The sequence below is a fragment of the Camelus bactrianus genome, chromosome 14 (assembly GCF_048773025.1).
Source record: "Camelus bactrianus isolate YW-2024 breed Bactrian camel chromosome 14, ASM4877302v1, whole genome shotgun sequence".
In the NCBI taxonomy this organism is placed as follows: domain Eukaryota; kingdom Metazoa; phylum Chordata; class Mammalia; order Artiodactyla; family Camelidae; genus Camelus; species Camelus bactrianus.
The window spans coordinates 42,753,397-42,769,874 of record NC_133552.1 but is presented as its reverse complement, the minus strand read 5'-3'; the positions used below and the strand labels follow the sequence as shown (position 1 = coordinate 42,769,874).

Here is a 16,478-nt window from a genome sequence, read left to right as displayed (position 1 = left end):
TCCGCTTAGAACTTTAAGGCTGACTTGACCCAGTGTGCATCAGAAGGGATGCTCTGTGACTTCCAAGTCTGGGTCACATACATACCATGAGTTTCCTCCTTGTTCTCTTAGCAGGCTCACACTTGGATCCCAGCCATATTCTGTGAGGAAGCCCAAGACACCTGTAGAGAGATCACGAAGTGAAGAAATTGTCCACGTGGCCCATAGTTCTGCTGAGCTCCCAGAGTACAGCCAGCACCAACTTTCCAGGCATGTGACTAAACCACCATTTAAGTGGATGCTTGAAGACCCCACCCCTTTTGAGCTGCTCCATTTGATGCCACGTAGAACAAAGATTAGCCGTTTCCACAAATCCTTGCCTAAATTACAGTTTTGTAAGCAAAGTAAATTACTACTGTTGTTTTAAGTCACTAGGTTTGAAGGTAGCTTCTTAACGTACAAGTAAATAATTGCTACATGTGACCTACAAGATTTTTCATAATAGAATTCCCGGTTACTTTTTTGACCTCAGTTCTACATTTTCTCTCATCTATTCTGCTCCAAACTTTTACTTGAATGTGTCAGGCATTTTCATTATTGTCTATCTTTCCCATAAGAATATAAGTTACATAAAGGAACAGATTTTTCTGAGTCCCAAGTGCTTAGAATGTGTAAGTAGTAAGAAATTAATAAAATTTTTTGAACAAAGAAATGAATTTATTTTAAATTATGCTTTGTTGACTATCTCAGTTATTTATCTCTTTTTGATGCACATGTACTCATTAAAGGAGTAGGTTACATATAGATACGGAAGAGTCCTGAAAAATCTCATTCTGCAATATGTATTCACCACTCTCAAAGATGTTTCATTAATTTTCTCAAACAAGTACATGACTTTAGGGTTTATTTAATTTTGTGTTCAGTCTGCCAGTTTCTCAAGACCAAACTGCATCCACTGTCTTTTTTTTTTAACTTTTATAATGGCCAGATTTATAGTTATTCTTTTTAAAACTTAATTTTTATTGAAGTATAATCAGTTTACAAAGTTGCATCAATTTCTGATGTACAGCATAATGTTTCAATTATACATATACATACATATGTTCCTTTTCATATTCTTTTTCACTATAGGTTACTACAAGATATTGAATAATAGTTCCCTGTACTGTACAGTAGAAACTTGTTGTTTATCTATTTTATATATAGTAGTCAGTATCCACAAATCTGCACTCTCAATTTATCCCTTCCCACCTCTTTCTCCCCTGGTAATCATAAGTTTGTTTTCTATGTCTCTGAGTCTGTTTTTATTTTGTAAATGAGTTCATTTCTGTCTTTTTTTTTTCCCCTTAGATTCCACATATAAGTGATATCATATGATATTTTTCTTTCTCATTCTAGCTTACTTCACTTAGCATGATGACTCCAGGTCCATTCATGTTGCTGCAAATGGCATTATTTTATTCTTTTTATGGCTGAGTAGTATTCCATTGTATAAATATACCACAACTTCTTTATCCAGTCAACTGTGAATGGATATTTAGGTTGTTTCCATGTCTTGGCTATTGTAAATAGTGCTGCTATGAACATTGGGGTGCATGTATCTTTTCAAATTAGAATTCCCTCTGGATATATGCCCAGGATGATATGGTAAGTCTATTTTTAGTTTTGTAAGGAATCTCCATACTGTTATCTATAATGGCTGCACCAAACTACATTCCCACCAACAGTGTAGGAGAGTACACTAAGTCCTAAAAGTGGCCAGAGATCTTCTCCACACTCCCTGTCTGTCAGTTGTCTTCTCTTCACTGGTGTAGCCCTTTTCCCTTCCCTGCCGATTGAGATCTGTGATATCTTCATTTCCTGTCTTTCAGGAAGACATGGACTGCACGGTGGCTCTGGCCTATGTAAGTTGACTTTTCATCAAATACTGAAGTGTCTAAATTTGCCAGAATGAAGGGAAACTTAAATCCTTTCCCCATTTGTCTTAATATTTTCTCCATTTTGTCATCTACTTAACCATCTGGGCCAGATGTCTCTTTCTGTTTCCAATGGATCCTAAAAGTGCCTCTCTGTCTACTTAGCTCTAAAATCTGTCACTTTTTCTCTTACAACCATATCTTATATTCTTGTTACCACATGTAATCAGAATAGGTGAGTAATACTCTCAGTTTTCCCCCTGAATATTGAGAAGTAAAAAAATCAATAGGAGTCGTTTGATTGAATCAAGTGCACTTCTACACGAAACTCATTGACCCAGAGGGAAAGGTAAAAGGGAACTTGCATGAAACATAGTTGAATTTTCTTCCTTTTTAAAAAAAGGATCTTACTAGAGAATATTTGCCTTAGACAGTAGACTATGTAGGTTGCTGTCTCTTGAGCTTATGAGCCAACAGAATCATAGACTCCAACCAGCCAGCAAATCCAAGCAACATAATCCAAAGAGCTGCTGTTTCCAGTTTACTTTTTCATAAAAATAAGTAGAGGGGTTTATTTTACTAAAGAGCTTCTGAAATAGAAGTAAAGGAATCTTCCAGTTCTGATACTGATTCTTTGCTTACTCTGCAATCCAGGTACACCAAAAGGGGCATTGCTCTTGTTCCTAGATTTCTTCTTAAATCAAGTTGTCATTATAAAATGAATCTCTTGGGTCAAAAGATATTAAATTAAAAAAGATTGTGGGAGATTAATCAAGTGGTTAGATTGCCTCTAAAGTAGGGAAAGTACAGCTGTACTTAGCCTGAATGTGTCAGCTTCTTAGACAGTTAAAATTAACATTTGAAAAATATGTATCTGAAAAATGAGTCTGGGGGGCATGACTAACTTAACATTTAAAATGTGTGTTGGTCAAAAATAGCAAAATGGCTAAATTAGAGAATAGAGATTCAATGTAATTGAAGAGGTGTGCTTATACCTAAAAACAAAGATCAGAGGCACAGAGTACTTCTAGTAGGTGAATTTCATACCTGTTTAAACCTAAGAAATCAAGTAAGACCCAGCAGAATAACTGAACACTCCTCTATGTCGATCTTTTTTTTTTTTTTCTGTAACTTTTGTGGCTTCTTAAAAATTGGGGAGACTGCTGCTCTTTGGCTTTGATATTGTAAAAAAAATTCTTTCATGGGTGCCCACAATGTTCAAAATAAGCCCTTCAGACTTAACAGTTTTCCATTTTGTTCTCTAATGGAGAAGAAAAGGACTGTTAACTGAAGTTCCATTGATTTTAATATAAGGTTACAAGAGCAGCCACTTATCACTCACCACCTTATCTTTATGTAGCACCTCTTTCCCTGAGTCCACCCTCAAGGCAGAAAGCTGTGGGCAGAGTCTCTGCGTTGACATAAACTCTGACTTGGAGATTCTGAGGTCCCAACTCTACCATTTTTCTTGTGAGAAAATTCACTTTTTACCCCTACATGATGATGGGTAGGACATGTGTATTGACTTCCTTCTCTCCTAGGTAAAGCTCATCCTGAGAGAGAGTTACAAGGAGGAAGTCCTCTCTGATGACCCCCTTTCTGTGATTCTCCTTACTCACTCTCATTGGCTCCCACTTACAGCTCCAATGGCAGCTTCTCCCCTCTGTGTGGGCTCCTTTGAATAATGGTTGAGAAAAGCACTTTCCTTTAGCCAATCTTCTGTAGGTTGCCACTGTTTCTCACTTCTTCATATGGCCAAGAGCTGCTGGAACCCTGGTAAGAATTCCACCTCCATGTGAAAAGAGCCATCCTTACTCCATTGAGCCCACGTGGGCCATATCATTCTTATAAAGACTGTCCACAGTCATGTAAAGTTACTCAGAGAAGCAAATCTACATGGTGCTGCAAGATATCACACTTTTAACAGCTATTTAATAGTCATTTATGATTTCCAGAGGCAGGTCACAGATTCCCTAACTCTCTTTTGACTTGGGTGAGTTTTTATACTCCCCAAAGATATCCCTCTAAGGGCAGGGCAATGGAGAACCCTTCACTTCCTCCTAAAGTGGTGGACCTCAGGTGACTAGAGTATTTGGCAAACAAGCTACATTCCTCTTCAGACATTCTTCCATAAGGCACAGGAACAACAAGTACTCAAAGACTAAGAAAATCACCAGGTATCCATAGTTCCACGGGATAGGTATGCAAAATAAATTCTTTACGTGCTATGACACAACTATGTACACATGCACACATGTACCCTGCTATGTTTGCCTATGTGTGTGTGTGTAAATACACTGAAGATATTTACCGTCCAAGTTATGTAAGTGTGTGTGTTTGTGAGTGTGTGCACATGCATTGTAAATCCCTCAGAAAACACCATTTACTCTTTCTTTCTCTAACCATATCCCAAAATTCAGTCCAAGGTTTACATCTGGGGTCTAAGGTACAAGCAAGGTAGTAAATGTAGACTATAAGGACAGGCAGCCGCAGAGAAAGCACTGAGCTGAGCTGAGCTTTAAAAAGAGGTTTCGTGTCTGCTGTGTGATAGATAAAATTCTGGCTTTGATGACTTGGTTTGTTTATCTTGAAAATATAAATGATGACAAATATCCAGTGGGGTCACAAATATACTCAAACTACTCTTCCATGTGTAGATAAAATGTGCTCTCTTTACTTTTTCCTGTAACTGATCTGATTTCCTTCAAAAGTCTCTACAATGCTAGTAGTGATACGATATTACAGACCAATTCAGTAAGTGTTTTCTGCCTCAATAATTTAAACAATCTTGCTAGAAAAAATTCTCAGTCTCATCCAGATAAAATGCATAGACTCTCTTTTCTGAACTCTCCTTGGTGGCTTGGACACACAGGGAAGTAGATTCGAGTGACCTCCTGGTAGCCAAGGGGAGATCGAGTTCTCAGTTGCTCCAGGTTGTGTCTGGACTGAAGGCAGATGTTGCCTAACTGGTATAGTCCCTGTGTCCCTACATAGTCTGGGGGTGTCTGATATTGAGGTCTGATGCTGGTATAACTTGTGGGCTGCTCTCTTAGTTTGATAAGGCTTGACCGCAAACTGGCTCCCCTCACCTCCTCTGTGGTATGTTTGTCCTTGTCAACTCTCTAACTCTTGCCTTTGGGACCATTTCGTTACCCTCTCCCTATCCAGTTTCCTACCCAGGGCAACTCCAACCATAGTTCTCCATCTCAACTCTTCAGATAACTGCACCCCACTCAACCCCACTCTGAGGGCACATGGGAATTTTTGGGTTCTGTATATTCCACTTGTGACAAGAGGCTAACGTGTGTGTGCAAGCTCTTTTCCTGCACATCAGACTCTGTTGTGCTCCAAGGTTGCAAATATAGCCTCCAAGAGGATTTCCTCTAAGAATCCAAAGTGGAATGCTTGGCAGAAGCCCTTTTTCCCTGAGTGTTTTCCTCAGTGTATTTTAAGTGCTTTTCCTTACCTCTGGAACTCCCATCAAGTGAGGGGGAATCAGGACAGTTTGACTCTCACTCCGTTTTTCTTGCTGCCTCTACTTTTCTCATAATATTTGTCCTTGAAGAGAAAGGTATACTTCTCCCTTCTATAATGACAATTAAACCTAAACAGGTAGGCTCAAAATAATAGAAGCTAGAAAAGACCTTGAATAGCTTATGTAATCTTGAGAAAGAATAACAAAGCTAGAGGCATGATGCTTTCTGATTTCACACTGTCTAACAAAGCTACAGCAATCAAACCAGTATGGTACTGGCATAAAAAGGGGTAATATCCAAAATAAATAAGGAACTTATACAACTCAATAGCCAAAAACAAACAAACAAAATCAGATAACCCAATTGAAAAATGGGCAAAAGGCCTGAAAAACATTTTTTTTTTGCAAGAAGGTATACAAATGACAAATTGGCATATGAAAAGGTGTTTAACATCATTAATCATCAGGGAAATGCAAATCAAAATCACAATGAGCTATCACCTCACACCTGTTAGGATGGCTATTACCAAAAAGAAAAGAGATAACAAGTTGGTGAGGATATGGAGTAAAGGAAACCCTTGTGCACTCTTGGTGGGAATGTAAATTGGTACAGCCATTATGGAAAACAGGATGGAGGTTCCTCAAAAAATTAAAAATAGTACTACCATATGATCCAGCAATCCCACTTCTGAGTATATATCCAAAGAAAATAAAATCAGTTTCTCAAAGATATATCTGCACTTCTGTATTCATTTCAGCATTATTTATAATAGCCAAGATATGGAACCAATCTAAGTGTCTGTGGACAAACAGATGAATAAACTGTGACATGCATATGCAATGGAATATTACTCAGTCATAAAAAGAGGGAAATCCTGCCATTTGTAACAACATGAGTGAACCTAGAGGACATCATGCTAAGTGAAATAAGCACAGAAAGATAAATACTGTATGATATCACTTATATGTGGAGTCTAAAAAAGTCAAGCTTATAGAATCAAATAGTTAAATGGTGGTTGCCAAGGGCTTGGGGTAGGAGTGGAGAGATGGGGAGATGTTGGTCAAAGGGTACAAACTTCCAGTTATGAGATTAGTTCTGGCGGTCTAATGTACAAGATGATGATTGTAATTAATTAACTCTATAGTTGAAATTTGCCAAGAGAGGAAATCTTAAATTTTCTCTCTCACACACACACATACACACACAAACACACAAGGTAACAATATGAGGTGATGGATATGTTAATTAACTTGATTGTGGTAATCATTTTACAATGTATATGTATATTAAATCATCATGTTGTGCATGCTAAATAACATAATTTTTATTTGTTAATTACTCCTCAACAAAGATGGAAAAAAATTAAAAGCTCATTTCTAATGCATATACATTCCAGAGTGGAGCTGAGGTGGAGATAAGATAGGGTTTCAGTTTTCTATTGATACATAATAAGTTATCTCAAAATTTAACAGCTTAAAATAACACTTGTATTTATTATATTACATTATTGTGGATTTAGAATTTGGGAAAGGCTCTGCTGAGCAGTTCCTCTCTATTCTACATGGTATCAGCTGGGGCAGCTCAACTAAGGCTGCAGGACAGACTTCCAGGAAAATTCACACATATGGTTGGCAAATTGAAACTTGTTTTTAGGGGCCCCTTTACAGGGCTCCTTAGGCTTCCTAACAATATGGTGGCTAGGATCCAAGAAGTCTCGATGGCAGTTACAGAATGACCCTTCGTTCTGCTGAACAATTAAGTCAATAAGGTTAGCTTCGATTTCAAAGGAGTGGAGGAATAGACTCTATCTCCTGATGGAGGATGGCACATACAAATGGGTAGGGAAGGAATTGATGGTGGCCATCTTGGAAAATAAGCTACCATACACTCCATGCAGTCATTCTGGGACTCAGTCTGGAAGTCCTGCCAGGTAGCTTCCAAGGTCATCTTGGGAATTCTCTTGATCCCAGATATCTGGAAGAAGGAAGGAGCACACATGAAAAAAATTTTAATGTGGCCTGGAAGTGGCACATAGCACTTTAATTTATATCCCATTGGTCACACGGTCATGTGACAGCAGGAAAACCTCAGAATGTAGCCTCTCTGTGGACCCAGGACAAAGAAGGGAACAGAGTTATTGATGGGCAAGGATCACCACATACACTGTAATCAGGTCAGCCAGGCCTAGCTATTGTTGTAGTATGTAGGAGGAGCTGAGATAATTCAGAAAACTCTTATCGTTCTTGGCAGTGGCTGACTTTCAAGCCCATTTTCTCACTGTGAGGTTTTTTTGTTTTTACAAATCTAATACTTAAAACTCAGTGCTTATACTGGGTGGCCTGCCATGATGAATGGAAAACTCTGTAACAACAAGATTTACAAGGTATGGAAATGCATCTAAAAAGACTTAAAATTTTCCTTCCTTCATCATGTAGGTTTTTGTCTTAAAACTGAAATAAAATCATATGCATTGTTTATAACTGCACCCACCAAAATGTTGTTGGTTTGAAAAAAAAATGTAGAATAGAATAGTTATTTAAAAAACTGGTTTGCTCTTGAATAGCCATAGTAGAACCATCTCCAAATGCTCCCGAGATATCCTAGAAGACAGAGTAGCCATCTTATTCAACTTTGCATCCCTCGCTCCCCCCTCCCCCCGAGAGCATTACTTACTTATACAACAAACATTTATTGAACACTCACTATATTCCAGGCACTTTTTTAGATGCTAGGGGTCCACCAGGAACAACCAACTCCTTTTGTTTATGGAGCTTACATTCTGCGGTGGGACTTACACTCCAGTATCTAGCCCAGTGTTCAAACTTCATAAAAACTTGTAGAGTGAGATGGAATTGAACTGTAAAATGCAAGGTGATTCTAGGCCCTTTAAACTTCTTTTAAAAAGGAGGAGCATGTTGAATCTGATAAAATTATATTTGTTTAAAAAAAAGCAAAAACACTTAGCAGTTACTAATTATGTGTTTACAACTTATACACAAAGTGTTGCTATAACTAATATCTTTCAGAAATGTGAAAATAACCCCAAAAGTGGGCATTTTTTTACTTCTTCCATCTAGTTGTTCCTCAATAAAAAATTATAATGTTACTGCAAGGTGGAGTGTACCACGGAAGTGAATACAAGCATATTCTAGAAATAAATATTTATAAGTTTTTAATTTAAAAAAAGTAAAATGTAGCCTTCAAAATTATTTTGGAAATTTATACAATTACCAGGGAAAGTATTAATAGCTTTTTGTACTTATGAGCCTATAGTTGTAACTGCTTCTGTAATCAAGCAATTATTTAAAAAATATGGGCAGACCTGCCACGTTGGTGAACAACAGTAATAGAATCAGCATATAACTCTCCACAGAGCACTTTAAACTATATCCCATACATCCGTATACATCTTCTCATTTCAATGAGCCATTTATCGATTTTTAAGGAATGTAAGCCAACTGTAAACAAACCTGAACTCAGATGATATGAGGAGGTTTGCAGGTTGAACTATGGAAAACAAACGATTAGAAAATGAACACTGGGAACACTCAGTATTACTCCATCGCTGAATTACCATGTCACCTTGAGCAGGTTCTTTAACTGTCTTCTCCTTAATCATTTACCCTCTGTTAGATGAGAAAACTTCCTCCATGGTTTTAGAAAGATTAGATAATAACTATAAAGTAATATCTGGAAAAAAGCTCTTGGCAGAGGTGTAGCAGGGATAGATAATAGTTGATCATTAACCAGCAAAATGGAGTCAAAATATCCAAGTCATGGGAAGCAGCTATAGCTAAGAGGTCCAGAGCGTTAGCTTGTGAATAATTGGTCTGTATCAGTAAATATTAGGATGAACAAAGAGAATGTGATGCACAGCAGTGGCCCAAACTTCTTCAAGCCACAAAAACATCTCCAACTTAAACCTGACATGCGAGTCCTGTGGCAGTCACAGGGTAAGAAAAGATTTGAAAATATGCATTAAAATTTCCTTGGGAAACATTAATTAAATGCATTTGCAGGAAAATGGAAGATTTATTAAAGAGTTACTCCTCCTACTTCGAGCCAGTATTTCCAAGACCAGTCAACAGGAGGGGAAGGAGGTGCTGAGAACAATGGACAGGGGAGATAGTGTACTTCAGAGCTGGAAAATTTGTCTCTGGAGTAGGTAAGTCTCCAGTGTGATTTTCCAATAGCACCCTTTAAAGGAAGAGTAGCTCCCTTGAAGGAGATGAGATCATTGAATCAGAAACAAGCTGGGGACATCTGACCTGAAAGTGAACTTAGATTAGGGAGTGAGACTATAGATTAGATCACCTCTCTGAGAGCCAACCAGGAAGTCTCCATTGGAAAAATGAAGATATGATATTATTATAGGGCTAATATTTTAATTGGCCTTTATATTTATTCCAAGAGGATCCCAACAAAAACATGGTATTATCCCAAGAAGTCAGAATCCTGGGATAGTTGGTGGATACAGGTGTGTGTTGTAGGCGTGTTTTATGAAAGTTCCATGTGATTGTGTTTTCATTTAAAGATATTGGCTCATTTCCCTATTAAAGGAAGCCCATTGTGAATTCTTTTGCAAAGAGCTGAAACTTCTGGCAAGGAAAGAACTACCAACCAATTGACTCTTTTAAGTGTAATATTTGTCTAAGGTGCAGTGTACATTAGTGAGTAGTAAGACACTCTGTGTAGGCAAATTTAGTCAATAAATATTCATATGAATACCTACTACATGCAAGGCATTGTGTTTGATTTGCAAAGTACAAAAGAATGAATCAGGCGTCACCTCTCACTGAGCTCACAATTTAATGGAGAAGATAGTCTCTGTGCAATTAATTGTACGAGATGGAACATAATACTGTATAAGTTATATTTTCTTGGAAAAAATGTAGAATTAAGAAGGAATATTAGAAACTATTCTAAAATTAAAGTTTATTTAGATTAAAAAAGTCAGAAGAGAAGGAATGTTAACTGGGTAGACATGAGAAATATTTCATGGAGTAGGTAAAATTTGAGGTGGACTTCAAAGAATGAATAACATCTCTAATAAGTGGAAAAAGGAAGAAAGGGTATTCGAGGCAAAACAAAAAACAGCACTAGCCAAACCAAGGGGTCTGAAAGCCCATTCTGTCTTCTAACCTCATGGAGTGGTGTATGTGGCTAGATCAAAAGACTCTGTGATGGGGAATGTGAAGTCAGGGGTGTGTCCACCATGAAAAGGAGCTGTTACTTCCCTTTTTTACTTAGGTAATGGAGGGTCATTAAATGTTCTTGAGCATAGGAATGGAATCAGATTTGTGTTTTAAAAAGAATTATACATCAGTGTGGTGAATGAACTGCAAAGTAAAAAGTTTGTGAACAGAGTAAATAAAGTATTAGGTTAGCTGGGTATGTACATGAAAATGTCAAGTACATTTATAAAGAACCAAACTAAATGTAAATTCTTATTTTTTATTATTATTATTATTATTATTATTATTATTATTATTATTATTATTATTATTATTATTATTATCCAGGAAAGAAATGATGAGTATCTAAACCATTAAAGTATCAAAGGCAATAAGAAACAGCAAACATTTAAGAGCCGTTTTAGAGATGACAATAATAGTGATAAAGGTGAACTTTTATTGAGCAGTTATTATGTTGCAGGCACTGTAACTGAGCAAAGACAGATGAAGGAACTTGCCCGCACATCTCATAACTGGTAAATGATGAAGTCAGGAAATAAATTCAGGCAGTCCGGCTTTAGATATACTCTTAGGTGTAATTACAGAAGGAGGTGATGAATTTTATGCACAGGGTAAGGGATAGGAGGAGTCAAAATGATTGACAGTAGCTATTTACAAGGTATCTTTTTAATTAATTAATTAATTAATTAAAGTACAGTCAGTTACAATGTGTCAATTTCTGGTGTACCACACAATAAGGTATCTTTCTTAAACACTAGTTTTTTTTAGAATGTTAATAGCTGTATACAAAAGGGGTCCAACATCAAATGAAATACTAAGATAAACAAAATAACACTTTTTTTTTGTACTTCAGGAAACATAAGCACCTTTAATTTTCATTGTGAATTTCCAAGAAAGTGTAATATAACATGCAAACTTTCCCAAACTTAAGTTGACCATAAATCTCTTTTTTAATTTAAGCTTTTGGGGGATTAGTGTTTCTGGAACACCATTTGGAAAATGCTGATGTAGAGGTCTGACTTTGGGCATAGTAGGAGCAACAGGATTATGGATAAAACGATAAATTTGGTTTGGATATCTTGAGTGTCAGGTGCCTGATGGGGAGATGCATAATAGAAGGTTACAGATGTGGATCTTGAGAGATAGGTGAGAACTGGAGATGTAGACATGCACATCCCTCATCTGTGGGTGGCAACAAGGACTCAAGCTTAGTGGCAATGGCTGAGTTCACTGAGGGGGAGAGTGAAAGAGAAGACCAAGGAATACATTTTAGGTGCTGACTATGTGCAAAGACAGTTTGTGCAGGACTCAGCTGATGTTTAGTTGATATTTAAATTTGATCATATTATATGTAAACAAATATATGTATGTATATGCATGACTAGGACATTGTGCTGTACACCAGAAATTGACACATTGTAACTGATGGTACTTCAATAAAAAAAATTAAACTTAAAAAAAAAAAAAATTTGATCATATTTTGTTAAGTTCTTTTTATGGTGAATGGTCTTAAATTTCATCGTGTCCATATGTATAATTTAAGCCATCGCTATTCTTTTAACTGTCCTATTTCTTCAGCACAACTGACCAAGAAGGAATATTGAATTTCCGAATTTACAAAAACATTAACCTGGTTAATCTCTCTCTCTCTCTCCTTGGGAAAGATGGTCTTTAATTTGAATATAGCATAACTCAACTGTCAGTACAATGATGTGGACCTATGGGTTAGCATTCCAAATGTCACTTGTTCCCATGACTATTTTCTATAAATTTGAGATATTACTATTTCCTATATTTGAGTACAGCCTTGAATTTTCAACATGAGGTCTCCTATTAATTTAATCCATGGCAACAAAGATTCTCTCAAACCAAATAGTTCCAGGAGGATCTATTTTAGAAGCAACATCTGTGAGCCATTCTAAAGGCTTGCAATAAAAAAAAAAAATCATATAATGGCCGACCAGGAACAACAAAAGCCAAATTGGATTCCTCCCTGGAAAATGAACTTCAAATTATGTTTTAAACCTACAGACTTTTAAGGGAAAAGGTTAAAAATCATGTTTAATTCATTTAAAAACAAGTAGTTTCAGACAAATACGCTATTGAAAACTTGATTTCAACATGTTGAGGACATGTTTTCAGTGTCAAGGCCAATGTTAACCTAAAAAGAGATAGAATTAAGAAGAGAAAAGTTTTAGCTAGTTTTCTTTTTTCCATTCCCCTAACCCTACCCCAGTTCATCCCATACACTTTTGCTAAATGAACTTAAAAAACATAGCTCTTGGCCCTGCAAGAAAAATCTTGACAAATCTTAATGGTTCTCTGCTATATAAATGCCTGTTTGACTTTACCTGTTATTTTTGTAAATAAAGTTTGTATGTTGTATTTAAAAAAAATAATTTCTGCTTTAAAAATCTTAATGATTCTCCATCACATAAATTCTGAAGTCCAAACCCCTTAGATGGACATCCAGGTCCTGGAGGCCCAAGCCTTTGTGTGGCTTCCTGGTCTTATCTATAGCTCAACATCTTGGCTGGAAGAGTCTTGCCAACTCTACTGCTTGTTTGCTACATGTAAACCCTGTATGTCTCCGTTTTGCTCCTTTAAATATGTCGTTCCTCCTTCTTAGGTTACTCTTTCATCTCACCAACTCCAGCTAAAGGTAAATCTCTGGTTTCCTGCTTATTCCATGTATGCTCCTAGTGCACTTAACCACTTTCCAACTTGTACTGTCACTTTATAGGAAGGTCATAGTGTGGTGGTAAGATTCAGGCAGCTTTGGAGATCAATGAGACACTGGCTTCAAATCCGCCTGTTTGTCTTATTAGCTAAATGGGCTTTGGCAAGTCTCTTAACCTGGCTGATCCTCAATTTCCTTATCTGTAAAATGGAGATAAAACATGTGTAAGTTTCTTCAGAACTCTGCTTGGCACGCAGACATTGATAAACATTAATTCCATTTTCAACAGTTCTTCATTCTGTTTTCACTTTCTGGGTGGACACATATCAACTCCTTTTGAAGACTACAGAATCAGAGAAAAATCAACTATTTCATTAGGTTGTTAAAAAATAAAAGAGATAATGTATGTAAAAGGCATAGTCTAGTTTCTGGTACAGAGTAACCATAATAATAAATGGCAGCTCTTCTATCATCATTGTTTGGGTGTATAAACTTCAGGCAGTGGTGGCTTATGTGCAATTCATGTTTGAATTTCTACCACTGCTTAGCAAATTATCTAGTGCTCAGTTTAGAGTAAGAAATAATGATTTGGGAAATATCAAAGATAGGTCCATTTGGCAAATTCTGTTTCTAAAAGACTTCAGGTGAATAGTCATTTGATTAAATCTGGAACCTAATTCAACACTGAAAAGCAGAAAGAGCAGAGCTCAAAAGGAAAAAAAAAATTTTTTTAATTTCTTTTCTTAAAAAATGTGATAAAAAACACACATAACATAAATTTTACCATCTTAACCATTTAGAAGTCTACAGTACCATAGTTCTAAGTATATTCATATTGTTGTGAAGCATATCTCCAAAACTTTATCTTCTTGCAAATCTGAAACTCTTTATCCAGTAAACAACAACTCTCCCTTTCTGCTTCCTGCTAACCCCTGATAACCACCATTCTACTTGATGTTTCTAAGGGGAAAACATTTTTTTTAAAGGACAGAAAAGAGAATTCTATCATGAGTACCTCACCCATTGATTATCAGAGGAGGCAGAAAATAATAAAATAGAGAGATGTCCCTAGCACAGAAAGCCTGTCACATGCTAAGTTAATGAGACTGAAACTTGGAGCAGGCTGGTTCTTGGCTAGGAAGCCAGTGATGAATATCAACTCCCGTCTGGGAAGCAAGAGGTGGAGTAGTGCAGTGAGGCCAGAATCAGTTTTCTAAATGTTAGAAAAGAGAAAGGCCAAGAGCTGAATTAGAGGAGGTACCAGAACTACAGTCTGAGGGCAAACATGAGACACTAACAAGAAGACAGGGAGGAAATGAGAAGAGATGAAGGGAAAAGCAATAACCTTATTTCCTGTGGATGAGTTTGACTGTCTTGGCCATCATTTAAAGGGCCAAACATGGGCCTCTTGGGCAATGTTATGCAGAGCTTTATAGCCCTCGCCCTACCTTGGATGAGGAAGGTAGCAGATGAAGGAAGGATGCCTGCCCACCTCTCTACTCTGTCTGATTCATGCTTTTAAGAACAGAGGCTCATAAATTTTTTCACCTGATTTCATTGGTATGAACAAATTTTTTCGAGAAGTGGGAGAGACGTGTTGTGGGGGAAGAAAAAACAACCAGGATTTATCTGGGTCCCACCCATTTTCAGATGGGCCTGTTGGGGAAAGATGGTGCTCAAGGAAAACAAGAAAAAAAAAAAACAAACCCAGAACTTCTAAAGTGAAAATCATGAGTCGTAGCTTTTTTTCTAGCTCCACCTAGTCTTTTTATATATGACCTTTGGCTGGTCCAGTCTACTAGCCTTTGGCTCCCCTTAAGATCAATTTCCTTGTAATTTTCAAGGACTTTGAATGTCATGTTGATTCACTGAATGAAACCAGATATTTTCTTGCTCTTGTATGGTGACTATTTTAGTGTTTTGATTCTTAGAATTGTTCTGTGATCATATTAAAAGTTAATACTCAATGGTTCACATATCTGAAAACGGAGGTTAACCCAAAAGAACAAAACAAAATGAACTTTAATAAATGATTTAGCTGCTGTAAATAAATCAATTCCTTGACCATGAAATACTGAAGGACAAACTTCCTTCTTTGTTCATGCCTATCTTCCTTAAAATTCCATGGTAAACTGTTGGGCTTAGAGAACAGTAGAGGCCTGGGGGGCGGGAGTGGGGGTGATGGGTTCTGAGGACAGATGGAAATGTCTCCATTCGTTCTGCAGTGAATGAGCAACGCAGACACAACAATGAATTTATGCACACAGTCCTTTTGTTCTGAAAACTTGCTGTCTAATATGGAAAAAGGGAGCTTGTATTCTAATGTGAAATAAAGTATTAAACTAAGTAATCCAGAAAAGAAACAAAATGGTGATACCCCATGAGGAGCTCTAGGAAGGTCATAAACAGCAACAGTGCGGGGAGGGTGTAGCTCAGTGGTAGAGCGCCTGCCTAGCATGCACAAGGTCCTGGTTCAATCCCCAGTACCTCCATCAAAAATAAATAAACCTAATGACCCCCCTAAAAAGCAAAAAGAGAGAAGGTAATAAACAGCAACAGTGATATGCAATAAAGAGAGAGATTTTAGAGAAAAAGTGCCCCAGAATGGAGCTCTAAATTCTCTTAAAGTAAGCAAACACGTGCACATGACTTACTGTATTTCAAGGCCTAGCTTCGTTTTTGTCCATAGTCAGCCATGTGGTGCTCATTCTGTGTACTCTCTGGGCGGAGGAAAGGGATTGATTCAAACCGCCTTCCGACTGCTCCATCTTGAACCCTCTTCATCCTCCCTCTCTGACTGGAGTCCTCACTTCCTTGTTCCCAGTGCCTTAATTTTCTCCAGCGGCTGTAACAAATTACAACAAGTGTATTGACTTAACACAAGTTTATGACTTTACAGTTCTGTAGAACAAAATTCTAATACGGGTCTCACCAAGGTAAAAGCGAGGTTTCATAATAGCTACATCCCTTCCAGAAGTGCTAGGCGTGAATCCGTGTCTGCCTTTTCCAGGTTCTAAAGGACCCAGATATTCCTTGGCTCATGGCCCCCTTCCTCCTTCAAGGCTGAGAACGCAGTGTCTCTCTGACCCTGCTTCTGTCGTCAGGTGTTTTTCTCTCTGATCACAGCTGAGAAAGGTCCTCCATGTTTTTAAGGACTCACGTAACTAGATGGGGCTCACCTGCATAATCCAGGCTCCTCTGCCCATCTCAAGAGCTTTAACTTAAGCACATC

The 16,478-nt window shown here is 37.4% G+C and overlaps 1 long non-coding RNA gene across 1 annotated transcript; it reads right to left on the bottom strand.

The window, feature by feature from the left end:
* Positions 1-6,844: 6,844 nt before the first annotated feature.
* Positions 6,845-16,208, bottom strand: LOC141579816 (uncharacterized). The gene is made up of 2 exons (XR_012511829.1): positions 15,901-16,208; positions 6,845-7,345 (listed from the first exon to the last, which is right to left on the bottom strand). It is a non-coding gene; the product is annotated as an uncharacterized LOC141579816 (long non-coding RNA).
* Positions 16,209-16,478: the final 270 nt, after the last annotated feature.